We start from the raw sequence: 26,168 nt of genomic DNA on the forward strand, positions 1-26,168 counted from the left end.
CCTTCTCAGGCTGAGCAAGGTCCGTGGTTTCTTCTGAGAAACTTAGCAATTTCTGCTCTGTTTTTCATGATGTGTGACAGGCAATCTTCTGTGTACACAGTGACTTTTTAATTCAATGTTGCATCACAATGTAGTCTTTCTGGGGACATTTTATGTGATGATTAGGGATCCAAATCAAGTTAACTTTCAACTCAGCTGCGGTGACAGTGAATAAACAAACAGTGTCCCTGCACCCAGCAAAGTCTGCGCTTCAAGGGGCAATGCTCCCTAAACACAGGCCTGATACATAGTTGACACCTGGCAATCACAATACATGGCCAGGAGCCCTCTGCTCTCCTGTCTCCTGGAGGATTCCTCACATCTCTCTGTGATCTGCAAGCCGCCAGCATGTCCCTCCCTCTCCTCACGGTCACTGATGATCTGCTTGCCATCTCGTAGGGAAAGTGGGAGCCACTGGAGGGGAATTTGTGCATCAAGGCCTCTCAACATCTGTCCTGCTGTGTTTGCCTGTCTCCTGTTCCCAAGGCCCACTTCTCACCTTCACAAATTCTCCCCTCTCCTTCACCATCCATGTTTACCTTTCTATTTGGATGATTTCAATGGCTACAGAAACATGCTTCTCCCATCTTTTTTTTTTAAATATTTATTTTTATTTATTTATCTTGTTTTGCCAGGTCTTCGTTGCAGCAGGTGGGCTCCTTAGTTGCAGCATGCATATGGGATCTAGTTCCCTGACCAGGGATCAAACCCAGGCCCCTTGAATTAGAAGCATGGAGTCTTATCCACTGCGCCACCAGGGAAGTCCCATGCTTCTCCCATCTTGAAAAATAAAAAAGAACTTTGGGCCACTTTTCTCTTCAGCTACTGCCTCATTTCTCTGCAGCTCTTTACAGCAAAACTGCTTGAAAGAGTGGTCTCCACTCATGGCCTCCAGTCCATCTCCTCCCTTCCTGTCAACCAATCCAGCCTGGCTTTTGCCCATCCTACAGAAATCACTCAGGTCACAGTCACCAGTGGCCTCCACGTCATCAAATCCAACAGTCGCTTCTCAGTTCCTCCTCCCACCTGATCACCCTCTGACCAGCAGCGGTACTCAACAGTGCTGAGTGCTGGGTGCTCCCTCCTGAAATAAGCTCTCCACTGGCCTCCCGGAGCTCCACCCCCTCCTGGGCGACCTCCTCCCTCCTGGCCACACCTTTCCAAGCTCTTCTGCAGGTTCTTCCTTGTCTCCTAAACCCAGAACCCCACTTCCTACATTGTAGGGACTTAGCCTTTGTGCACACAAGCTTTTCTGAGTACACAAACACCTGAGGCTCAAGACCTACCCAGACTCAAGGCTTTAACTCCCACTCCCCACTGATAACTACAAATGTATGTCTGGTCCAGACCCCTCCCCTGAACTCCTCCCTTGGCTCACTGCCAACTCTACATCTTCACTGAGGTGTCTTACAGGCACCTCAGGCTTGATGTGGCCAGCTGAGCCTCTGATCTTCCCACAAACGTGCTCCTCCCCAACTTCCCCTCAGAGTCTCTGACTCCCTTCTTCTCTCAGCCCACGTCAATCATCAGTAAATCTTGTGGGCTTCAGAGTCTGGCTACTCCCACTGCCTCCTTGCTCCACCTGGTTCAAGCCACTGTGCCCTCTTTTTTTCTTTTTTTTTTTTTTGCACAAGCTGGGCTGCTCCCACTCGCCCCCCTATGCCGCAGTCTTCTCTGTGCGGCAGCTGGGATAATCATTTATGTACATAAATCAAACCACTTCCCGTGTCTGCTTAAACCTTCCTTTCCCTCCCACAGGAAAAGCCGAAGGCTTTACAATGGCCCATGAGACCCCACGAGATTCAGGCCTTTCCCTCCAGCCTCATCTCCTACTATCTCTCTCTCCCTGTGTCCACTTCCCTTATGCCAGGCCCACTCCTGCCTCTGGGCATTTGCATCTGCTGGCACTTGCACTCTCTTCAGTCTTTGATCTGGTGGCATCCTTTCAGAGACACTTTCCCGGACCACCCTATTTAAAATGCAGCTTCTGTTCCCTGCCTCTTTGTTCTCCATGGCACTGAGCACCTTCCAACTCATCATATACTGTACGTGTTGCTTCTGTGCTCCCTCTGCGGTCCCTGCATTAGCCTGTCAGCGCTATGTGGGCAAGGCCTCTGTGCTTTCTGCACCACTGCACCCCAAGGCCTAGCACAGCACCCAGCATGTGCTGGATGCTCAATACATGTTTCCCAGATGGATGGACTGCAGTTGCATCACGACTCAGAACAGTAAAATGTGGCCCCAAAATGTGTTCGCACTGAGGAAAAGTGACATGTGGCAGGCATGCACTCAGCCCTCCCCTGGATCTGACCTCACAAAGGACAGAGTGGCAGGAGCACTGCATGTGCCAAGCACCTGTCACATATTAACTCCTTTAAGCCTCATAGCAAATCCATGTGGTAGGATCCAATGTGTCTATTTTACAGACAAGGAAACTGCCACACATAGAAGTTAAGGAACTTGCAAAGCTATTATGACCTGTAAGTGGTGGCGCTGGAATTCCAATATCAAGGCCACCAGTCCATGTCCCTAACTATGTCTCATACCGCCTCTGGGGGAGCACAGTGAAGCTGTAGAGGGGTAGGAAGCACTGTAATTTAGGTTCTTTGGATTCCTTTTTCTTTTTTTCTGAAGAGCTGTTTAAGTGGAAGCTCCCTCAGAAGCGGTCTCTGACATTTTGCTTTCCGCTGTAGTCCAGGCCCCAGCACCACGCTGGGCACTGAGTGGACACTCAAAAAGTGTAGATGCAAAGTAAATAGGAAGACGTGTGGCAGCGCAGTGAGTTCATGGAGTGGGGCTGAGCTAGGGCAGTGACGTGACTCCGTTATGACCGCTTCCCCTGGACTTTGCCCAGCAACACTGAGAGACTCATAGAGAAAACCACATTCACTTACTCACTCATCTGAGCAGTCAGTCATTCACAAACATTCACTGACCCCTGGAATGATAGTTCCAGGCCCTGTGATAGGTACTGATAGTATGAATGGATTACGTTTCTTACCAAGGATGGTGGGTCCACAGGTGTTCATTGTATTGTTATCCTTTACATCGTGTACATATTTTACAAGTATTCTTATATTCTTTATAAGCATCTATTCAATATTTAATTCAAATAATTTTCTTAAAAAAGTGAATCAGACAGGGATCCAGTCTTCTGGGAGCCTCCAGTCCAGAGAGGAGACAGATGTGCAAACAAATCACTGCAAGACACCTCCGCACAGTCCAGCGAAAGCAGAAGTCTGAGAAGGCTTTGAGGACTAGGAGACATCTAAACCAGGTCTTAGTGGATGGGCTGTTCTCCCCAAGGTAAGGGGCAATCAAGGCAGAGGGGAAAGCACATGCAACGGCCCAAAGGCATGACAGGATGTCAGTCAGTGCTGTTCTCAGCACCTAGAACAGCTCCTGGCAACACTGTGCACCCAACTACCTGAACTACCCGGGAAGCTCAGAGCTAAAAGAGGAAGGGCCAGGAGAGCAAGGCCTCTAAGCTTTTCGAACAAGGAAGTGCTCCAGTTCTGCATCAAGGAGATGGTGGAGGTAGAGACAGTGAGAATAAGGCCACAGCCCAAAGGATCGGCCAGGGGCCAAGAGGGAGGGAAGGCTCAGCAGGGGTCTTCTGGCCTGGGGTCTGCGGAGGAGTGGTCCTTTTGACGGAGACGGAGGATCCAGAGAAAGAAGCCGACTGGTGGGTGGAGACTGGGGAGAGAAACGGCAAAATCACAAGGTTGAGTTTGGTTTTGTCGAGTTGGTGGTCTTCCAAGGGCATCCAAGAAACATCAGGAAATGAGTCGGAGCTTGGGTTCAACTCAGACAAGTCTAGATATTTTTATCTGGGAGGGTTAAGGGTTCAGCTCACAGGTGAGCCTCGGGGGATAGAGATCACACGGAGAGCAGCGGTCCAGAAAAGATCTGCGGGGAGCAACAACATTAACGGGGGCAGAAGGGATGTCAGAAACAGAGGAGTCAGAGAAAGGAGAACAAGACACAATCCCCAGGGCTGGAGAAGTTCCCACGAGGAGGAGCATTCGACAACGTGCTTCTGAGGCTACGTCCCTGAGGGCTGAGAAGCCTCAGAAGCCCTGAAGGAAAAGGCTATACCCATGCGGGCCAGGAGTGCCCAGTCCTCAGGAGAGGCCAGCTCCCTCTCCTGGTGACCACAAGGGCCTGCCCGTGGCCTGAGATCCAGATCTGCGTGTGACACACTAGTGCACACAAGTCCCAAGGGGGCCAGGGTTGGAGCAGCACAGGGCCTCCAGCGGAGGGCAGAGGAGTGCCCTCTCCAGCAGGCCCTCCTGAACAAAGGTCTCCACCGGGCGCAGAAAGCGGGGAGCGAGGTGTCCAGTCGGGACCCAGCCCAGCCCCAGGGGAGACCTGGCTTCATGGATGCGGCTCATGAGCAGTGAGAGCCCTGGAGGCCAGTCCTCTGCCCAGCAGTCTCCAGGAGTCCTGCTCCGTGGGGAGGGCTGGGATGAGGACAGGCGAGCAGGGGGGGAGAGGGACACTGCCAAAAAGCAGACAAGACACAGGAAGACAGGCACGTGAAGAAAGAGGGAGAGGGCAGAGATGCGAAGGAGTGGCTGGAAGACAAGCAGGGGAAGACTAAAAATGCCTTATCCAGGATAGATATTTTTAAAAGATGGCCAAGAAAGGTAGAGGATGTAAAAATAGCTGTATTTCTACCCACTTTCCTCCCTTTCAGCATTTAAGGCTATTGACTGATCAGAAACAAGTCTTCAAGCGGGTTAGCAGGGCAGGAAGGAGCCCCCCACCACAGGGCCAATCCCGTCAGCCTCCCCACCAGCTCTCCTCAGTACCCCTGTGGCCTTCTGTCCCATACCATGACCACTGCTGCGAAGAATAATCCAGGCTGCACTGGTCAAAAGCTGGGCTTCCCTCTGGCAGAAAGCCCCAAGAAAGGCATGAGGCCGACAAGCTCCAGTAACCAAAGATCCTCGGACACCAGGTATGTCCATAAGGGCAGGGCCACAAGGGAGAGCTGTGGCTGCCCTGGTCTGAGGTGGGAAGGAGCCTGGAGGCCCTCTGGCAGCTGCACGCAGGAAGGGCCTGCTCAGGCTGGGCAGACTGGCAGGAAAAGCAGGGAGAGACTGTGCAGGCTCCCAAGGGAAAACTAGGCTGGGTTCCACATGGCAGCATTCTAGAGCATGCCCCCCGCTGCCTCCAGTTGAATATTTGAAAGAGAAATATTTCACACAAATAAATGACTGTCTTTGCTCACCAGGAGGGGAGTGAACTTAAGGAAACTGTTTTTCTAAGTCAGAGCAGCCGGAAGAATCCCACAGCTTCAAAGAAGGTTTTGATAAATTCCTGGCTGACCTTTCTATAACAGGCAATTACGACCAGGAAGGTGCTACGGGAGGATTTCTCCTTTAAGGCCCAGGCCAGGAAGGACCACTAGGCCAGCCCAGCGGCCCCCGTGTATCCCAGCAGAGAAGCAGGGGCTGCAGAATGGTGGGCACAGGATCTAGGTCCTTGGTCCTGCAGCAACTCTCTCAGGAATGGATGGGAGAATTCAGAAAGTTTGAGTATTAAAAAAATGCCAGTTTTCACCCAAGAAAACATTTCTTGACCTGCCCAGCTTTCAGGCCAGTGGCCTCCTGCCTTTCTGATCATGGGCCCCTATCAATAAAACATGTGTGCATACCCCCAATATATGAATATTTATTTTACCACTTGCGTGCATATATATTACTGATAAAACACACCTCCCCAAATGGCAACATTTGAAAGGATAAGATAGGAAACAAATGGAAATAGGAGTTTTCGTGTTTTTCTCCCATGCCTAAGTTGACTGTCCCGTCTCCCCCCCAGTGTGTCCCAGCTCGGAGGCCACTGCTAGGGAAATTCTTACTCTCCCTGTCTTTAAAGGCGTCTCTGTTGGTTGCCAAGACCAGATTCTCCCTCCTGCTCTCAGCCCTGCCCCATTGAAGGTGTACTCAGGTCAGTGTCAGGGAGGCCCCAGGCCATTGGAGGGCCCTCACCAGCCTTTTTGACCACTTACAAACCAAAAAGAAATTGTTCTGCTGATAGCAGCAGCACAGAAGTGAGGGTCTCCACAATACTCAGCCGCAGCACTCAGGAGCCTGTGATTGGACGTGAAGCCAGCACCATGGGCTCAGAGCCTCTGAGATGCTCTCGTGGAGCCAGGAGATGCCTCGCTGGTTGGGGAGGGAAGGTGTCACACACAGGGTTCCCAGGTGGGGGTCAGGGGGGCCATGCTATAAGCAGAGTTCCCCAAGAGGCTGACATCCTCCCTTTCTAACTTTCCAGCCCCTTAAAGCTGCTTCCCCACAATGAGGGTAAGGTTCCAAGACTCTAAAGACCCCAGAGAATTATTAGTTGCTCTTTGGTTCAGGTGGGGACAAAGCCCCATGCCAGCCTGGTGACAGCCCGCACAGCAGGTATGAACTGAGGCACTTGGGCATATACATCCTCACACCCCTAAGAAGACAAACGTGTGTGAAGAAACCATGAGTGCTACCCAGATACCCACCACCTCCACTCATCCCTTCTGCTCAGAAGCATCTAGCAGTTGGGACTCCTCCTGTGGCCAAACGACAAGCTCCAATTGGTCCCAGGCCAGTCCATCTGGGCCATCAGAGAACACGTTTAAGGCAGTGAGCTCTGATTGCTGTGCTGTTACTGAGGGTAAGGGTTTGGGATGAGGCTGCAGGTGAGTTAGGAAGGCAGAGAATGCAGCAAAAGAGACTGGTAGGAATAAGAGTTGCTGCCATCAGACACAGCCCCGGGGAAGCTGCCAGCATAAGGGGAGAGACCAGCAGGAGGCAGGGAGCAAGATAGAGCCAGGCCATAACTGCAAGGAAAGCAAGCCCTGGGGACCTCATTCCCCAGCCCTGAGGCCTATGTGGGTGCAGTAGGTTGAGAGGATCTCTCAGGACAATCTGATTTGGGCTTGGTTCTCTTTAGGCCCAGTCAGTCTCCAGAATCCAGAACAAGGATGGGAAATAAAGGTAATTTTCCTCTAACCTCAGTAGAGACTGCCTGGAGGACTGGGTTTGAGAAAGATCAGTGGGAAAGATTGTTGCCACCAATTAGTAAGATCTGTCATGAACCCAGGAGTAGGACATATAAGCACAAAGGCCATGGACTTGTCATCCATGATGCAGAACCAAACCAGACCTTTAAACCTGCCTCAAGTGATACCCAGCTTCCTGGAGTAACTCATTCAGAACTGGGCCAGACTCACCTTGGGTCAAATTCATCCCCACCAGAAAAAGACCAGAGGATACATGTAGTGTTCACCTCTGACCTTTCCCTTGGTCCCATTTTCACCTCCAATCTATGGTTTTCCCAGAGTCACAAGAGCTGTGTGCGGGTATCAGTTGGCTGAAGCATCAAATGCCGTGAGCTCAGTGTAACTCTGAAGGCTGAATGTCTCTTGCACCACGGTGCTTGTGTGAAGCATGGCTTGCCTGAGGGCAAGTGAGTGGTAGATGCCAATCCCTTAGGACTCCATTGAGGGGTTACTAGTCCTCTAGTCATAACTTGCCCATTCATGTCTTACAGAGTATATCTCTAGAAGTTTTTTATTCACTCATTCATTCATTCATTTTAAAAGAGCTCATAGGAACCATGTTCCCTAGTTCTTGAAAGTCCAAACATACCTTTGTGGTCATTAAATCTGAACAACAGCTTGGCTAGATGTAAAATTCTCAGTTGACCCCTCCTTTCCCTGAGGACTTTGCAGGTACAGCCCCTGTGTTTTCTAGCATTGACTATTACTGCAGAGAGCTCTGGGCCAGCCCAATTAGCTCCCCTCATAGGTATATTAACGTTTTCCTCTAGGTGCACTAGAACCCTTTTTTTTTCTCTTTGAAGTTCAGTAACTTAATATTCCATATCTATTTTTCCTGAAGTTCAGTTTATCCTTTCAAACTAAAGATTTACGTGTTTCTCTATTTCAGGGGGAAGTTTGCTATTAATGATAGCTTTGACTATTTCTCTGTTCCATTTGTTTTGTTCCCTTCTTCAGCGATGCCAATGACACCTACTTTAAATTTCCTGTGTCTTTCCATTGTCCAGGCTGCTGGCAACCCACGGTCCACACCATCCCCGCCGCCCCGCTACCTGCTCAACTCCTTGAGCAACTCTACCTCCCTAGTAACTTTCTGGCATCACACAGGGTTCAGGGACACTCCTAAACATCCCCACACATGGTGGCTTTGCTAACCAATCCAAGAAGGCAATTCTTGCGTTTGGCCCTCTGGACTCTGACCTCCCTGCCTTAGTTCCACAGAGGCAAATTTCCCCTTCTGGAGCCCTGCCTCATCTAAACTAATCTTCCCTGTGCTTGGAAACCATTCTTTGTTCATTGCATTCCTGCATATAGGTGTTTCTTAGTTTTGCTGAAGATAGAGTTTTCTGTTTCTGATTCTTTTTGCAGTTTTTGGTTAGTGCAGTAAGGAGACTGAGCAAAGAGATGCTTTTAATTTATCGTATGTAACCAGAAAGATATTTCACAACACAAAACAAATGCCATTTTCTGGCTTTCCACCTGTGCAAGTTCTAAGTTTTCTAAAGCATGATCCCTTTATAAATCTGATTTAAAACTTTAGATCTTATACCTAAGAAAAGAAAACTACACGTTCATAAACATTTTTGTTTGCTCTCAGAAGGTACTGGACCTCCTGGAGCCCATAGAGGCCAAACTCCTCAATGGCTGGTCTGGGCCTCAAGCAGTGGGCCCCTGCATACCACACCAGCCTATCTTTCAAGCATCACCCACACGTCCGCTAACGCAAACCCTGCCTGAGGCCTGGGAGCTCCCCGACAGACCAGGGGCTTTCCTGCATTCACGCCCACAGCCTCTCCAGAGGGCTTCCATAGCATCATTCCAACCTGACTTCTGGTGTGGAGTCTCCTGGGGTCTCCCTCCCTATGTGTCCCCTACTGACCAGGTCCCAGTGCTGCCCCCTGCAAGGCACTATCTATTTACGGTGTCCCTTAGGTCAGACTGAGCAGCCTATGAGGACAGGGGTTCCCAGAATCTAATGTGGGTGCAATCCCTGTTTGCCAGTCGAAGGAAGCAGAAGTTCACCCAGGTTGTTATAATCAACTGATGAAAAATAATTTGTAATTAGGCAGGATTTGTAGGAAATGACTCAGGTAGGGCTTGAAAGCAACTTCTTATTTTAGGTGAATTAAACAGTCATATTTATATCATTCACCTTTTACAAAGGTCTGGTTCAGTCAATTACCACAAATTCCAAGGGGAAAGGATTCAAAGACTAGGTTTTACTATAGCAAGGAGCTGGCTTCCTTAGCTAGAAATTAGTAGGAGGGGAGTGTTATTGCTTTTAGTGCCCTAATGCCTTTTTCCCACTTATTCTTCAGACTTGGGTAACAGCTCATCAGCAGGAGATTCCTGAGGGAGCCAGGAGAGGTGGGGGCCCACGCTAGGAGCCAAGAGGGCCAGAGGATGAAAGAGGAGGCAGGCAGGTGGCCAGACCAGAGTCACCGCCCAGAGATGAGACCCAGGCCAACAGCTCCTCAAAGGCTCTCCCCATCATCTCCTAGGCTTTCCAGGTGCCCTGACCTGAGACACCAGAGGAAACAAGGCCCCAGCCTTAGGGACTCTTCCCTTTTGGGCACCATCAGGACTAAACCCAGGATGCTGACATTTGTCTGGGCAAATCCTAGCATATTCCTGTACTAAGACCTATGGCGTGTACAGCATTTGAATTTTAAGGCGCCCCCCGGCCTTCCCAGCCTGTGGTGACTGGGGTACCCTCCAATGACACCTCCAGAGCAGCCACATACCCCCATGAATGGCCCTTGGTTCTCAGTTACCAACCCTGTCTCCTGGGAGTGCCGTGGCTCCCAGGTGTGGCCCAGGAGTTCTGACCCATCCCAAGCCACTGAGGCTCCTGCCCCCTCCCAGCCCCAGGTTTACAGACATCTGCACTGGGACCCCATGTGGGGATAACTTTGAGCTGCGAAGCGTCCCAGTTTTCTGGCTCAAGGGGAGGACTCTTACAGCTACGAAGCTCTAATCAGGAGTCAGGCATCATTACATAAAGCTGAGCCAGCTTTTCCCTGCTTCTTGTTCAGGCAAATTCTTCTACTACTTTTACCAAGGGGACAGTGCTATGCTTGTCCGCTTTCTTCCAAATTCTGCTGAAACCAGGAGATAAGTTAAGAGAAAACTGTAAGTCTTTGTGACAATGGAGGCAGCAGGCCCCCCCTCCCTGCTCCAACCCCAACAGCGCAGAAGCCAGAACTCCGGTTCAGAAAGCTTGACAAGCTTCTGTCTAGTCTTCAGACTTACCGCAGTGGACTCCGCCCCCAGCCTGCCCTTTGGGACTGCCGGGACATACCCTCAGCCACAAAGATGGCTAAAGGCCCACTTCATGCCCAGCCCTGATCTAAGCACTGGAAGGAAGACAGGGGCCAACAATTCAGTTTGTAAGATAAGCCAGTGCCTGCATCATTAGTACGTGAACTGGCTGAACACCTGCTATGTGCAGGGTACCGGGCTGGACCTGAAAACACCTCAGGTGTATGAGGCTTCCCAGAGCCTGCTCTTCCAGACTTGCAGGAAAACCCCACCTAGCCTGAGAACATCTTAACTCCCTTCTCATGGAAAGCCAGTGGGATCCAAAAACTATGTCTATTGTGTACTTTGAGAGAGAAAGAAACACCAAAGTAATGTCTGCCCACTTCAAGTTAAAAACCTCTCTGTCCAGAAATCAGGCCTGCTCATTTTTTTAATTTAAAATTTTTAAAACTTTTTTTTAACTAGTAAATCTTGCTTGCTTTTTATGTTTCTACACAATAAGGAAAAACTTACCTGTAACCCGAAAATGGTAAAAGAAAATTGTGACTAAGGGTCATCCATGGCCCTTAGTTTCAGCTCTGAGTGAAAAAATAGAAGGGGTTCCATCCCTACTCATCTCCCAAAGTCACCCTGTCGGCACCTGCCCTCTGTCACTTGCCCCATAGCTCAGGGCACAGTGCTACATCTTGCACAGGGCTACTCCAACCGCTAAAGAATCCTGCCTTTGGACAAAGGGCCTGCAGCACTGGAAATAACAGGTAATGAAATGAGAAGGAAAGACTCCAAACAATACCTTTGCCTTGTAATCCCAAATATATTACAATCAAGAGAATTCAAAGCAAGTGTTCTCACACAAAAAACTCTATCATAGGACTTCCTAGGTGGCGCAGTGGTTTCGAATCTGCCTGCCAATGCAGGGGACATGGGTTTGATCCCTGTTCCGGGAAGATCCCACATGCCACAGAGCAACTAAGCCCGTGAGCCACAACTATTGAGCCTGTGTGCCGCAACTACTGAAGCCCATGCACTTAGAGCCCATGCTTCGCAACAAAAGAAGCCACCACAATGAGGAGCCCACACACCACAATGAAGAGTAGCCCCAACTTGCCGCAACTAGAGAAAGCCTGTATGCAGCAACGAAGACCCAATGCAGCCAATAAATAAATAAATTTACTTTAAAAAAAAACTCTATCATACACAAAATAATTAGAACTTAAATGTGCACACATGTTTGTGTGGTGGGGTGGGGTGGGGGATTTGGGGGCTTCTGGAAGGAGAAATGGATGCGGGCTGGCAGAGGTAGAGAAAACTAGAGGAAGATGGGGGAAAGGGAAAGGCTTCCAGAGAGCAGTGGGGGCAGTCTGCCATTCCTCCACACAGGGTCACCACTCGGTCCTCAGAGCCTGGCACAGGGCCTGGCACACCGTAGTAACTGCAGGCTGAACGGCCGATGGCTTGGGGTGAATGATTAGGGAATCTGTGGTCCTGTGCAGTGGTGGTAGACACACCAGGCTTGGAAGGTAGCAAATGTGTTGCAAGAGTCCTGGGGTCACACGACTTCTGAGGCTGATGTGAGACAGCCTTGGGGTAGAAAGGACACTGAAGTCCAGGACACAGATACCAGCCCTTCCCCAGAGTCCCCAGTCCCCAGAAATCTGCTGTGCCTTCCTGCAGACTCCCACGGCCTCACGCAGGGCAGCTCCCAGTGGTGCCTGAGGGCAACTCTTTGGCCTCGCTCCCTGCCCTCACCTGCATGCAGCATGGGGCTAAACACCCAGGCCCAAACGGGGTCGGTGCTAAAGAAGTGTTGATCTAGTGTGTGCAATTCTTTACAGGCCTTGCGAAAAAAATCAGAATGACAAAAAATGACATCTCAAGATGGTAAATGAAACTCAAGATTCCAGCAGAAAAAACATGCCCTCTTCATTAAAGGATATTGTAAAAGGAAAGCCACCCAGCACCCTTCTGGCCTTCAACAGCACCATGCCCATCGCTCCACCTGCCCTGCCAGCCTCAAATGCACATGGATGGAGGCTCACTTTCCTTTTTGCCAACTCCACAGTCTTTCCTCTGTGGTTCTCTTGCCTTTCACTTGTGAGGGATCTAACACAGAAGGAGAAATCTAATATCTACCTGTGGCATTTTGGTTCCCGAGCCTCCCTCTCCCTTAAACTGTGAGGGTCAGGCAGGTGCTAGGGGTTCCTTCTAGATCCCTCCTGCTGGAGTTTCACCTATCAGCCCCCCCAGGGAGCTTGCCTGCCACTGGTAGAGACTTCCCAATAACATGAGAGGCCTGCTCCCTCACCCCACCCCTCCTCACCCCACCCCTCCTCACCCCACATGCCCATCCTTCCCTCCTGCTTGAGGAGTTGATCCTCACACATCCCAGGCCCAGCCTGCTGTGGGGCAGCTAACCCTCCTGCAAGGCCCTTCCCTACTCTCTTCCCTTTCCCAAGGCTCAGCATCTAACCAGCAGAGGCTTGGGGATGCCCATGTTCCTACCTGAAACGTGTTCACACGTCGAGAGCATTAAACTCAGCTACTTGGGCTTAAAATCCATTAAGACAGATGCACTCATAAGGAAAATGCGGTTCTGAGAACAGTGATTAAGACTTGAGAAAAATGCACGATGAGACGCTCTGTGAGTGTACACGCGCGTGTGTGAGTGTGGGGCATGTGCATGTGCTCACATGTGTGTAAGGTTATGTGTGCATGTGAGCACTAGTGTGCGCTCCTGTGTGTGCATGTGCAGTGCATTGCACGCACGTGTGTGTGAGCACATGAGCACAGGCGTGACCACACTTTCATGGCACATGGGGTTACAGCCCCGAGTAATGAGTAAGACCCTGTCCAGAAGGTCTGCTCCCAAGGGGAAGGGCAAATGCCCTGAGGGACTAGCCCAGCCCTGCATCCCCGCCAAGAGTGCCCAGGCCAGCCTGAGGCAACAGAGTGGCCAGGGTCACCCCAGTCTGAGGAAGAGCAATGCCAGGTGCACAGTAGGCACTGAGAAAAACATTAGCTCTTTCCTTCCTCCCTTCCTTCCTTCCCTGGCTTACAGCAAGGGGAGCGGGCAGGAAGCCTGGGATTCTAATGCCAAAGTCTTTAGGGAAGTGGGAATTAATGAGAGGTCCAGCCAGCAATGCCAAGGGAGAGAAGGGGTAGAACCATATGGCCTGTGGCTGACAGGAGAGGAAGGACTAGGGTCCGAGGGCCAGGCTCATGCAGCCCTAAAGGCCCCCTGGCCAGGAGGGGCAAGCAACTGAATGTGGGTCTGGACAGCCCTGCTGAGGGGGTGAGGGGAATGCTGCAACCTCAGGCACAGCCAGGCTCTCACCTGGCAGGAGGTGGAGGGAATGTCTGGGGAAGATGCTGGGGACCCAGGGTAGTTTGGGGTTCCAGATAACAGGGTAGGATGCCTTAGACAGAGGATGTGGTGAGTGCAGATCCAAAAGCAAGATGGGGAGACAAAAGGGGTTAGGGCTCCAATGGCAGCCACGGCAGTACAAGCATGAGGCTTCACTGAACATTAGATCCTTTTTATCAAGAGCTCCAGGGCACCTGGCGCTAGGCTGCACTGCAGACGTTGGTTTCCAAGTGGCGAGCAAGGCAAACAAGGCCACTTGTTTCGTGGAATTTGCCTTATGGTGCAGAGATAGGCAAAGACCAAGAAGACAAATGGGCAAGCCTGACTCGTTCAGAACAATACAAATGAGGAAGGAGGGGGGTGTGACCCTCAAAAGAGGGGATACCTGAGCAAAGCCACGCGAACACCCTGGGACATGGGAGCAGACCCTGCTTCTGGACTCCTTCCCGAGCCTCCGCACCTCATCCAGTGCCTGTCTACATGTCTTTGCTCTACCTGTCCACCAGGCTGCTGAGACTTAAGGATCCCTGCATTATTCACAACAGCCAAAAGGTGGAAACAACCCCAAAGCCTATCGGTGGATAAGTGGATACACAAAATGTGGTAGGTACCACAATGGAATATTATTCAGACTTAAAAAGGAATGGAATTCTGATACATGTTACAACATAGATGTTCATATTGAAGACATCGTGTTAAGCAAATTAAGTCAGATACAAAAGGATAAATATTACATGATTCCACTTGCATGAAGTACCTAAAATAGTCAAATTCATAGAGACAGAAAGTAGAACAGTGGTGACTAGGGGCCGGGGGCGGGAGGCGGGAATGGGGAGTTGTTTAATGGGCACAAGTTTCAATCTGGGATGAGGAAAAAGTTCTGGAGATGGACAGTGGTGATGGCGACACAACAATGTGAATGTATTTAATGCTGATATACTGTACACTTAAAAATTATTAAAGTGGTAAATTTTATGTGATGTATAGTTTACCACAACTATACAAAAGGAATGAAGTACCCATACATGCTACAGTGTGGATGAACCCTGAAAATATTATGCTCATTGAAAGAAGCCAGACACAAAAGGCTACATGTTTTATGATTCCATTTGTATGAAATATCTAGAATAAGTAAATCAATAGAGAGGGAAAGCAGACTACTGGTTGCTAAAGGCTGGGGACAGGAAGAAATGGGGGGCAACTGCTTCATGGGTATGGGGTTTTCTTTTGGAGTGAAGAGAATGTTTTACACCTAGATGGAGGTGGTATTTACACATATTGTGAACGTACTAAATGCCACTGTTAAGTGGCTGATTTTATGTCATGTGAATTTCATTTCGATTAAAAAAAGAGACAGAGAAAAAAAAAAAAGAATCCCTAGGGAAAATCAGAAAACACCTTGACTGGGCTGCAGAGGTCCTCCCCTGTTCACCCTGCCCTCTATGAGGCAGGTCCCGCCTCTGCCACCAGCCAACCTGTGGCCATTCTTTCTCTCCCTGACCCAATACTGGGCAGTGCTGTGGTCTTCACAGCTCTGTTCTCCAGCCCTCTATCCAGTCCTCTGGTTACTGCTTTGACACTTCTGCTTCAGCCAATGAGTATCTAGCCTTTCCTCGTCAAGTTAAATCATTTCAAATTTATTTCCCTTCTAAGTGAGTGTCATTCATCAGTATTTTAATTATCTGTAGTGCAGGGGCTAGAAGACCCTAAATGTCCAAAAAACATCATGCCTCCTTTCTGGAAGTTGTAACACAAATTGGACACGGACCCAGAGCTTATAAAAGTCAAAAATACAAAGATACATGCACTTGGAAATTCATCTTGGGACTATTTGTGACAGCAAAGCTCAGGAAACAACCCCAACTCTTCAGTGGGAGTTGGCTGAATAATACTGTGGTCCAACAACACAATGGAATTCTCCACAGCTGTGACAAGGAACGAGGAAGGTCTCTGAGGACTGCTGTAAGATGATCCCCAGGATCCCTGTCAGGGGAACAAAGTCAGGGGCAGAAGTGTTAAGCCTAGGATATCTTATTGTGCTACAGTTAAGGCAGGCAGAGCAAACCTGGGCGGCCGGTGTAGGCCTGCTCAGAGGCTAGTGGTCTGAACTCCAGCTCACAGGATCAAAGCAAACTGGTGCTCGTTGCTGCGAAGGAGAAGCTGCTTCATGGATGTACCAGGAAAGGGAAACACCGAACCCAAAATGAAGGGGTTGTCGGGGTGTGCGGGCTCTGCACCCACTGGGAGCTGGCAAGGTCAGCGGACTACTTTTTTGGGCGGAGTCAGATCTTGAATTTCAGCACAGAGTGGCTCACCAAAAACCTGCTAAAAGAATGGCCAACAGGAAATCTGTCTCCCTGGGCCTTCAGAGCTACTGGTTTCACTGTAGGGAATGGCTTCTGGACTGTCTCCAGCAATGGAGCGGGGTCCACTCAGCACTCCTCACCCAAGGCTCACTCCTGGAAAAGGCTCTGGTCATCTGCTAACTCAGTAACCATGATGCAACCTGACAGGCCTGTGTTGTCTAGGGTGCCAATCTAGACAGGCAACTCCTGTGATACACCCTGCGTAGTTGGGAAACTGAAAAAGGAATCAGGCAAGGCTGGTGGCATCTGCTTACAGGGCCACACAGCCACTCCAACTGGCCTCACAGGAGGAGGAGTCCACTGAGTTTACACACTGGCCAAGGCAGCACACCACCAACAGGCAGAGACGAGGCTGAGTCATAGAGGCAAGGGCACTTCCTGTGACAGCTCAGAACAAGGTCTCCAGGGCTGGAGCAGAAGAGGAAAGCAGTGGAGCAGCACCCGTGGCCCTCCGGAGTTCCCTGGCTGCTGGTCCTGGAGGAGCCAGCAGAGGTGGGGCACAACTCTACGGGCCCAGCCCCTCCAGTGGGTGCGGAAGGCCAGGCCCCAGCTGCCCAGCGAGAGGCAGCTATGTGAGCAGCCAAGCCAGGCAGGCCAATCTGCTGACTGAGCACTAAGCAACTTGCTCCACCCACAGAGCAGCCACTCCTTGCGAGAGCTGCAGCCATGCGAGCATCTCACGTGCCGTGCGCCTGACTCACAGCACACCTCTTCTTTCACTCGGCACATGAGAAAGACCTGTCACTGATGAAAGAGTCAGAGGTCAGTGGACAAAGATCCCTTGGCTCCTGCCCACATCTCGTCTCACCCAAACACGGTGGACTAATTGTAGGGGTCTCAAGTTGAGAACCTCTCAGGAAACAAGGTCCTCTTCCCCATATCTCTACTTGTTGAGGCTTGTGTCTGACAGGCATGGCCAGTCATGGTGAGCTCACTGAACACCAAGTTCTCCTGCTTCCCTTACAGCTTAGTCACAGAGAACAGAACTGGAGACCACGCAAAAGCAACAGATGGAGTCCTCTCTATTTCAGCCAAATGCTGTGACTCATTTAAACAAATCCCACATTTTCCAGAAATCTAATAATTACCTCCTATTGAGAAATAAAAGTATAAATTCTTCAGAAGCAAACAACGCTAGTGATATACACAAAAAATTGGAAAACTGTCTGGTGTCTTTCTGAGACTGGATATAAACCAGGATACACTGAAACTCAGCTTTCACTCTGAGACATCATGGAGGAAAGTGACATCCAGGAGAATGTGCCCCAGGGACTACCACCAGAGCCTTGGCCTCTGTTTGCAGCTCTGGATTTAGCTTCACTCTCAAATTTTTTGGCCAAGACACAGAGCCAAAAGATAGCTCTGGAACAGGTGTTACACTCAGAAAAACAACCTCCAGGAAACCATGCTCTTACTAAGATCTTTCTAGGCTTCTGGTCACTTACATATCTCACAAGGCCTCGGAAAGGAAAGCACAGCTGGACCCATTGGACACTACCATGCCCAGGAGTGCAAGTAAGGACCTGCTTAACTTCTGCAGAACCTTCAGGGAGAAGGTCTCATGTGTGATGTGCAGGCAGCTCTGATGGTTGCCACCTGCACTACAGACCACTTCCTTGGTCCCTCCAATTTTCCTGGCAATACTTCCAGGCTACCCCCCCACCCCCCCTGCCGACCATGGCTTCCTTTCTCTGGAGCCCAGTAACCTCCCTACTTTCCTTCCTCTTGGTGAACTTACTCTCCTCTCTGCTCCCGCAGAGGAGTTTTTCTGCTACAAAATTGGTATCTGCCATTGGTCACCGACTACATCATCGGGGTGAGGAAAATGAACTGGGGCTTCTTGTCCTGCCTTGACCTAGTCTTGAAGATGGCTCCTCACCTACTCTCTCCTCTTTCCCTGTGGGCCATTCTTCTGTCTCAGACCCATGTTCAACAATCTCTGTCACTGGCTCCAAGATGGGGCTCTGGGCTATGACTATGGCTTCCACTCATTTCCAGGGCTCCAGGCTCCCCTCCTCCATGAGTGTCACATACAGTAGCCAGAAGAATTTTCCTAACAAGCTCAAGTCGAAATCCTGCCTGCCATTCCAAGCCCTCTGGCCTCTGGTCTCACCACCCCACTCAACCTGATCGTCTTGACGTCCCTCAGCCCAGCCCTCCCTTCCAGCCACTCCCTCACCAGTCTTGATCAATATAGTACTGCAAGTTCTAGCTGCTGTAATAAGGCAAGTAAAAGGAATAAAAGACATACAGATTGGAAAGGAAGAAATAAAACTGTATGTATTTGCAGATGAGATGATTATCTACATTAAAAATCCCAAGGAATCTACCAAAACATCATAGCACTATTAAATAAGTTCAGCAAGGTTGCAAGACACAAAATAAATATATAAAAATGAATTCCATTTCTATATACTAACAATAAACATGAAGAAATCAAAAGTGAAAACAAAATACCACCTACAATCACTCCAAAGACAAAGAAACAATTAGGTATACACTTAAAAACATTTATAGAACCTGTAGCTGAAAATCACAAAATGCTAATGAAAGAAATCAAAGATGACATAAATAAATGGAAAAGCATACTATGCTCATGAACTAGAAGAGTCAACATAGAAAAGATGTCAATTCTCCCCAAATTGATCTATAAGTTTAATGCAATTCCTATAAAAATTTCAGTAGTTTTTATAGACATAGACAAACTTAGTCTAAAATTTTTATGGAAAAGCATGGGACCTAGAACACTAAAATAATGGTGTCAAAGAAGAGTAAAGTGGGAAGAATTACTCTATCCAACATTAAGGTTTACTATACAGCTATATTAATTAAGATAGTGTGGTATCGGTAGAAGGATAGACACGTAAATTAATAGAGCAGAATAAAGGATTCAGAAATAGATCCACATAAATATGTTCAACTGACTTTTTACAAAGATGCAAAACCAACCAATTGAGGAAGGATAGCCTTTTCAACAAATGATACTGAAGCAATCAGACATCCAAAGACAGGAAAAACACCACCACTGCCACCATCTTGGCCTAAGCCTCAGACTTTATACAAAACTAATTCACAATGGACAACAAACTTAAATATCAGGAAAATTTTCAAGATCTAACTAGGTAAAGAGTTCTTAAACTTGATACTTTAAGTATGGTTCATTACAGAAAAACTGATAAACTGGACTTCAAATTTTAAAAGTTTTGCTTTGTAAGAGCCTATGTAAAGAGAATGAAAAGAAAAGCTATAGAGTAAGAGAGAGTATTTGAAATCACATATCCAATAAAGGACTAGTATCCATAACATATGAAGAACTCTCAAAATGCAACAGAAAAAAAAGTAATTAGAAAATAGGCAAAAGACATGAACAGACCAAAGAGGATATACAAATGGCAAATAAGCATATGAAAAGATGTTCAACATCATTAGCCACTAGGGAAATGCAAACTGAAACCACAGTGATGATCAGAATAACTAAACTAAAAAATAATGACAATACCATAGGCTGGAAAGGATGCAAAGAAACTGGATCACTCATATACTGCTGGTGGAAATGTAAATGGTACAGCCACTCTGGAAAACAGTTTGGCAGTTTCTTTAAAAACTAAGCATGCAACTGTCAAATGGCTCAGCCACTGCATTCCTTGCATCTATCCCAGAGAAATAAAAACTTATGTTCACATAAAAACTTGTGCATGAATGTCCACGAAAGCTTTATTTGTAATAGACCAAAACTGGAGTCAACCAAGATGTCCTTCAGCAGTGAATGGCTGAACAAACTGTGGTACATACATACCATGAAGTACCATTCAGCAATAAAAAGGAATGAGCTATTGGTTGACACATCAACCTGGACAAATCTCTATGGAATTACAGGTGAAAAAAAGTGAAAAAAGCCAACCTCAAAAGGTTACGTACTGCATGATTTCACTTGTGCAACAGTTTTGAAATGACAAAACTTTTAAAATGGAGGGCAGATTGGTATTGCCAGGGATTAGGGATGGAATGGAGGGAAGGGGCAGGAGGGAGGTTGGATGTAGTTATAAAAGGACAATACAAGAGATCCTTGTGGTTGGAAGTGTTCAGAATCTTGACTGTGGTAGTGGGTACACAAATCTGTTTAGGTGATAAATTGTATACCTTAATGATTAATAAGCACACATCAAATGAGTACAAGTAAAACTAGGGAAATCTGAGTAAGACTGGTGGATTGTATGACTGTCAATATCTTGGTTGTGATATTATACTACAGTTTTACAAAATGTTACCACAGGGAGAAATTGGGCAAAATGTAGGAGGAATGTCTCTGTACTGTTTCTTAAAATCACATGTGAATCTACAATAATTTCAATTAAAAAAAATGTCTCAAATTACCCTACTCCATTGGCTTGTCATTTCTAAAATTTTTTCAACACTTTAACAGTTTTTAAAAACTGCAAATAGGGACTTACCTGGTGGCTCAGTGGTTAAGAATCCACCTGCCAATGCAGGGGATGTGGGTTCGAGCCCTGGTCCAGGAAGATCCCTCATGCTGCATGCTGTGCCACAACTACTGAGCCTGCGAGCCACAACTACTGAGCCCATGTGTCACAACTACTGAAGCCCACACACCTAGAGCCCGTGCTCTGCAACAAGAGAAGCCACCACGCTGAGAAGCCCGCACACCACAACAAAGAGTAGCCCCCGCTCGCCACAACTAGAGAAGGCCCACGCACAGCAACAAAGACCCAATGCAGACAATAAATAAATAAATAAATTTATTTTTTTTAAAAAACTCATTAAAAACTATGAATAAGAAATGTGTTGATATTTTACCATTTCATAATATTACTCTGTGCCTTTGGTTCTCAACCTTATCAGAGTTAACAATCTTTTTAATAACAAATATAAAGTGAGCTTAAAAATCTCTGAAAAAATAGATAATATATTTAGGAACTTTTATTGAGATATAACTGATATACAATAAACTGCATATATATATATATAGTGTACAATTTGATTTTTTTCTTGCTGGTAATATATATATGGCGATCCCAATCTCCCAATTCATCCCACCCCAACCCTCCTCCACCTTTCCTCCTTGGTGTCCATATGTTTGTTCTCTACATCTGTGTCTCTATTTCTGCCTTGCAAACTGAAAAAAAAGGATATTTTTTAAATGGAGACAAAATAAAGCATTCTCAGATACATAAAGGCAGAAAAAAAAACTGTTGATAGCAAAGTGCCTTAAAGAAATAATAAAGGTCAATTTTGCCTCAATAAAACTAAGGGGATAAAGAAAGAAATAATAAAGGAAATTACTTAGGCAGATAAGTGATACTACACAGTAATTCAAATACACACACACACACACACACACAAAGCAGAGTGCTGGTGAAGGTAATAATGTGAGTAAGTATAAAAGAAAGTATAATTGCATGTTTATTCTCTAAACTGATAAAGAGGCAATCGCATAAAACTGTGTATGTTGTTGAGCTTATAACGTATAGAAATGTAATATATTTGACAAAAAGAGCACAGAAGAAGTGGGTGGGAATAGAGCTGTACTGAAGTAGGGAAATGACATCAGCTAGCAACTCAAATCCACAGGAAAAAATGAGGAGAATCCGAAATAGAAATAAGAAAGTTAATAGAACAAATTCCACAAATATATACTTTCTCCCCCTTTTCTCTCAGCTTCTTTAAAAGGTCTATATAAGACTGTATGTAACATTACATAAAACTATATAAAGTATTTATAATGATGTACTGTTAGGTTTGCAATATATATAGATATAGTATGTATAACACTAATAGCACCAAAAAGGGGAAAAAGTAATAGAACTGTATAGGAGTAACGTTTCTATATTTCAATGGAATTAAGTAAGCATAAATCTGAAGTAGATTCTGACAAACAAAGATGTATATTGTATGTCTTATACCAACTACTAGGCAAATAATCTAAACATATATAATTTAAAAACCATCAGAAGAACTAAAAAGTTAAACCGAAAAGTGTCCACTTAATACAAAAGAAAGCAGTAAAGGGTGAAAAGAGCACTAAAAAAGCAATGAGACATACAGAAAACGAAAAGTAAATTGGCAGATGTAAATCAAACTTACCAATAACATCACTTAAATAAAAATCAATTAAACAATTTAATCAAAAGGCAGAGATTATTAGATTTGATTTTAAAAATCCAACGATATGCTATCTATAAGAGACATATTTTAGAGTCAAAGATATAAATAGCTTAAATTTTTTTAAATGGGAAAACATTATCACACAAACAGCAACTGTAAGAGTAGAGTGGCTCTACTGATATCAGACAAAATAGACTGTAGAACAAAAAAATGTTACGAGGATAAAGATTGATTTTTAAAAAGTCAATTCATTTGAAAGATTTAAATTATATAAAATTATAATTATATATAACCAATATACAATATCTAATTATATACAAGTATAAACATATACACACAAACATATATACACCTAGAAACAGAGTGCCAAAATACATGAAGCAAAAACTGACAGAATTAAAAGGAGAAACAGAAAATTCAACAGCAATGATTGGAGGCTTCAATACCTTTTTTAAAAAAAAAATTCTTCGCCCAGGCCATGCGGCTTGGGGGTCTTAGTTCCCCAACCAGGGATTGAATCCAGGCCCTTGACAGTGAAAACATGGAGTTCTACTCATTGGAAAGCCAGGGAGTTCCCTTCAATACCTTATTAACAATGGATAGAATAACCAGTCAGAAGATCAACAAGAAAACAGAAGACTTGAACAATGTTACCAACCAACTAGAACTAACAAGCATCTATAAAACACTCTACCCAACAATGCAGAATGCACATTCAAGTGCACGTGGAACATTCTACAGGTCAGACCATAGCCTGGGCTATAAAACAACTCTTAATAAACATAAAAGAATTGAAATCATAGAACTATGTACTCTCCACACAACATAATTAAGTTAGAACTCAATAACAGAAAGAAATTTAGGGAATTCACAAAAAAGTGTAAATTAAACAACACACTCCTAAATACCCAATGGGCGAAAGAAGAAATCACAAGGGAAATTAGAAAATACTTTGAGAGAAATGAAAATGAAAACACGGCAAGTCAAAATATATAGGATGCAGCAAAAGCAATGGTCAGAGAGAAATTTATAGCTGTAAACACCTATATTCAAAAGAAGACCTTAAATCAATAACCTAAACTTCCACCTTAATAGCTAGAAAAAGAAGAGCAAAGTAAACACAAGATAAATACAATGAAAGAAACAATAAAAATTAGAACATAAGTAAATGAACATAAAATAGAAAAATAGAGAAAATCAAGGAAATAAATTTCTTTCTTTTAAAAGATCAACAAAACCAAAAGAAATCATTTTGATGAAGAAAAAAGAGAAAAGACCAAATGACTAAAATCAGAAATGTAAGAGAGACAGCACTACTGATCTTAAATAAACAGTCTGTGCGGTGCACAACAGTGGTACGCATCTTCCTCCTCCTCCTACCGCGGGGCCAGAGTCCCTGAAGGAGTCCAGCTGCGCTTAGGTCTGGCTGGTGCCACCTATATCTGCAATGCCCCCTAAGAAACAGGCTCAAGCCAGGGGCAGCAAAAAGGTGGAGCAGAAAAAGAAGGAGAAGATTGTTGAAGACAAAATTTTTGGTCTAAAGGATAAGAAAGGAGCAAAGCAACAGAAGTTTATCAAGTCTGTCCCTCGTCAAATTAAATTTGGCCAACAAAATCCACGTCAGGTTGCACAAAGTGAAGCTGAAAAGAAGTTGAAGCTTAAGATGACAAGAAGAGAGAACTGCAAGAGCTAAAGAGTTGTTCAAATCTGTAGCTGCTGCTCAAAAAATTAGTAAAGGTGCAGATCCCAAATCCATGGTACGTGCATTCTTCAAGCAAGGACAGTGTACTGAAGAAGGTAAGTGTAAGTTCTCTCATGACTTCACTCTGGAGAGAAAATGTGAAAAGCGAAGTATTTACATTGATGCAAGAGATGAAGAGCTTGAAAAAGATACTATGGATAATTGGGATGAGAAAAAACCAGAAGTAGTGAACAAGAAGCACAATGAGGCAGAACAGAAAAAACAAAAACTCACAAAGGATTAACCTCCAAAATATACAAGCAGCTCATGAAGCTTAATACCAAAAAAGCAAATAACCCAATCCACAAATGGGCAGAAGACCTAAATAGACATTTCTCCAAAGAAGACATACAGATGGCCAACAAACACATGAAAAAATGCTCAACATCACTAATCATCAGAGAAATGCAAGTCAAAGCCACAATGAGGTATCACCTCACACCAATCAGAATGGCCATCATCACAAAGTCTGGAAACCACAAATGTTGGAGAGGGTGTGGAGAAAAGGGAACTCTCCTGCACTGTTGGTGGGACTGTAAGTTGGTACAGCCACTATGGAAAACAATTTGGAGGTTCCTTTAAAAACTACAAATAGAACTACCATATGATCCAGTAATCCCACTCCTGGGCATATACCCAAAGAAAACCATAATCCCAAGAGAAACTTGTACCATAATGTTTATTGCAGCACTCTTTACAATAGCCAGGACATGGAAGCAACCTAAATGCCCATCAACAAATGAATGGATACAGAAGATGTGGCATATATATACAATGGAATATTACTCAGCTATAAAAAGGGATGAGATGGAGCTATATGTCATGAGGTGGATAGAACTACAATCTGTCATACATAGTGAAGTAAGTCAGAAAGAGAAGGACAAATATTGTATGCTAACTCACATATACGGAATCTAAAAATGGTACTGATGAACTCAGTGACAAGAATAAGGATGCAGATACAGAGAATGGACTGGAGAACTCAAGGTATGGGAGGGGACGGGGGGTGAAGGGGAAACTGAGACGAAGCGAGAGAGTAGCACAGACATATATATACTACCAACTGTAAAATAGTCAGTGGGAAGTTGTTGTATAACAAAGGGAGTCCAACTCGAGGATGGAAGATGCCTTAGAGGACTGGGGCAGGGAGGGTGGGGGGGACTCGAGGGGGGGGAGTCAAGGAAGGGAGGGAATACGGGGATATGTGTATAAAAACAGATGATTGAACCTGGTGTACCCCCAAAAAAATAAAATAAAAAAAAATGCTGATGAATAAAGGAACGCTCTTTGGAACAGTGCAAGATTTTCAAGCAAAAAAAACAAAAACAAAAACAAAAACTCAAAATAGTGTGCAAGCATTTCCTTGAAGCTATTGAAAACAACAAATATGGCTGGTTAGGGTATGCCCTGGAGGGTGATATCTGCATGTATCATCATGCACTTCCTCCTGGGTTTGTCTTGAAAAAAAGATAAAAAGAAAGAAGAGAAAAGATGAAATTTCATTAGATCTAATTGAAAGAGAGTGTTCTGCCCTAGGTCCAAATGTTAGCAAAATCATTCTAGAATCTTTTCTTGCATGGAAGAAAAGAAAAAGACAAGAAAAAATTGATAAACTTGAGCAAGATAAAGAAAGAAGGAAATCAGACTTCAAAGCAGGAAAAGCATTAGTGATCAGCGGTCACGAGGTGTTTGAATTTCATCCTGAACCGGCTGAGGAGGAGGAGGAAGCAGATGATACCCATTACACCCAGGGGACAGGTGGTGATGAGGCTGGTGATGAGGTTGGTGATTCAGTGAGCGTAAATGACATAGATATAAGCCTGTACAACCCAAGAGATGTAGATGAAACAGGTATTACTGTAGCCAGTCTTGAAAGATTCAGAGAAGGGCGAAAACAAATTAAGTGAAGCTTCCAGAGGTAGGGCTGAAAATGGTGAAAGAAGTGGTTTGGAAAAGGACAACAAAAGGGAGGGACAGGAAAATGGAGCCATTGATGCTGTTCCTGTTGATGAAAATCTTTTTACTGGGGAAGATTTGGATGAACTAGAAGAAGAATTAAACACACTTGATTTAGAAGAATGACACCAAACAAGTCAATGAAAAAATTAAGCCAGCTCAGCATGAGTTGAAATTGACTACATCAATTTTTTTTCCACCTAGAATTCTTCAACAGGATGTTTGTTTCCCATGCTGATTCTGGAGGGCTTACTCTCCTCCAAA

The 26,168-nt window shown here is 45.8% G+C and overlaps 1 protein-coding gene and 1 pseudogene across 1 annotated transcript in view; one reads left to right on the forward strand and one right to left on the reverse strand.

Annotated features, from left to right (window-relative positions):
- The window catches only part of BSN (bassoon presynaptic cytomatrix protein), a 99,618-nt gene that overhangs the window by 45,974 nt on the left and 27,476 nt on the right, over window positions 1–26,168 (reverse strand). The window lies entirely within an intron of this gene.
- LOC130835251 (zinc finger CCCH domain-containing protein 15-like) lies at window positions 23,655–26,030 on the forward strand (annotated as a pseudogene).

Source organism: Hippopotamus amphibius, chromosome 13 (genome assembly GCF_030028045.1).
Source record: "Hippopotamus amphibius kiboko isolate mHipAmp2 chromosome 13, mHipAmp2.hap2, whole genome shotgun sequence".
In the NCBI taxonomy this organism is placed as follows: Eukaryota; Metazoa; Chordata; class Mammalia; order Artiodactyla; family Hippopotamidae; genus Hippopotamus; species Hippopotamus amphibius.